The sequence below is a fragment of the Priapulus caudatus genome, unplaced genomic scaffold, assembly GCF_000485595.1.
Source record: "Priapulus caudatus unplaced genomic scaffold, Priapulus_caudatus-5.0.1 Scaffold1376, whole genome shotgun sequence".
NCBI lineage: Eukaryota > Metazoa > Priapulida > Priapulimorpha > Priapulimorphida > Priapulidae > Priapulus > Priapulus caudatus.
Window position 1 is genome coordinate 71145 of NW_014578437.1, and position 1941 is coordinate 73085.

Sequence of the window (1941 nt, forward strand, 5' to 3'; positions counted from 1 at the left end):
GTGTGCTTGCCAAACAAATGGTTAATGTGTTACGTGTAAGTAAGCATGATTGCACATGTATTTGTATTGACATCTCAACCATAAAAAACAAACATGTGCAACAACTAAACTCTCCATATAACACCTTACACATAACACTACTGCACTGGTAACACATGCATCACAGTCACTAAGCCCGCGCGTAGCGCGGGTTTCAGCTAGTATTTATAACTAACGTAAAATTGTCTGTGCGTTAAATGTTAGGTCCTAGCTTACGTTTATAATTTGCAGGAATTTTTGCTCAGCCGTAGTATCTGTCGCTGCTATAATTTATAATTCATTATTGTCACTCACTCGTTTAATTGAGGTTTTTACGAAATGCTTATGAAAAACCAGTTAGGAAAAACGAATTTGGAAGTTTTAACGTGTTTATAATAGAAAAGCTGTCATCCTTATCACTAAGGCTAACCCTATCACTAAGTGTGAGATGGCGAGCGCATGCGAGCTGGAAAGAGAGGGTGAGAGAGCGCACGCCCGCGAGATTGAGAGGCGAGCAGATAGGGCGGGAGAGAGTGAGAGAAATACACATATAGTGAGACAGAGAGGAGAGAGACCGGGAGACGAAGAGAGCGGGGAGGGAGGGAGAAACGAAGAGAGAGAGAACAGAGGAAGATAGTGAAACGAAAAGAGAGGGTAAGAACGAGCATTAGAGAGAGAGAGAGAGCGCGCGCGAGCGAGAGAGAGATAGTGCGCGTGAAAGAGCGATAAAGAGATGTAGACAGATGGAAGATTGCATGCCTAAGAATAAACATGCGCGGACGCATGCACACACAGAAAGGCGATGGATAAGAGCGGGGAAAAGGAAAGGTGTGTGTGGGAGAGAGAGAAGGAAGCGAGAGGGGAGGAAGACAGAGAAAAGATAGGACGGCAGAGAGGAGAAAGAGGAAGGCAGTGAGGCGAGAGAGGGGACGGCAGAGAGGAGAGCGAAGAAGGCAGCGAGGCGAGAGAAAGCAGAGGGGAGAGAGCAGAGAAAAGAAGGCAAGGAGGAGAACGAGGAACGCAGCGAGAAGAGAGGAAGGGAGAGAGAGAGAGCGCGAGTGAGAGAAGCACGAAACCGAACAAGTTTGGGTTTAAGAATTAATTAAATAATCTAACCTAATTCTTTATTGAATTGTATGTTATTGTGTATCAGATAAAACGAGCATTTATTATCTCTCTAGCCTGCCAGTATGTTCAACATGTAAACCTCGCATATATAATTGAATCACTTGGACTTTCGTCACGCCGTGACGGGCTTCGCGAGATACTGCTGTATAATTCGCGGTGGTTTAATTTTTGCGAATTTCGCGGACGCGTCCTCGGCCGCGAAAATAACAACACGCGAATAATGCATACCGAATAATACTGAATAATTCATAATTCACCGACTGCGAAATTAACCACTCGCGAAATTGCCCGTCAAGTCTGAATTCGCGAAAATATCTGTACGCGAAAAATACGGCTTATACAGTATATCACGGTCAGTATACACGTGGCCCGAAGAGTCCCCGCCATGTTATCTCTGTGTTTTTGTCGTCAAACTGTGAGAACTTCGCATCATAATTACAGCTAACGTGAGTAAATAAATATATAGGAATTCGTCCTCAACTGAAGCTTCCGTAGCTGTTATAATTTCATACTTAATTCATGTCGTTTACTTGTTTAATTACAGCATACAAATGGATTAATCAGGATAACACACATACCTTAATGAGTTAAATTGTAAGTACCCTTTTCATGCGTTATACAACACGCGCAGATTATGAAATATAAATTCACTACGCGACTTGTCGAGCTTATTCGGCGATACATATGATCATACGATTCCTGTGATTATACGGATTATGAGGCCACGCTATTCACGTTCGTATAGTGTATATATGCAGTGCTCGAAATGAGAAAAAAAATGTGGTTGTCCTGCAG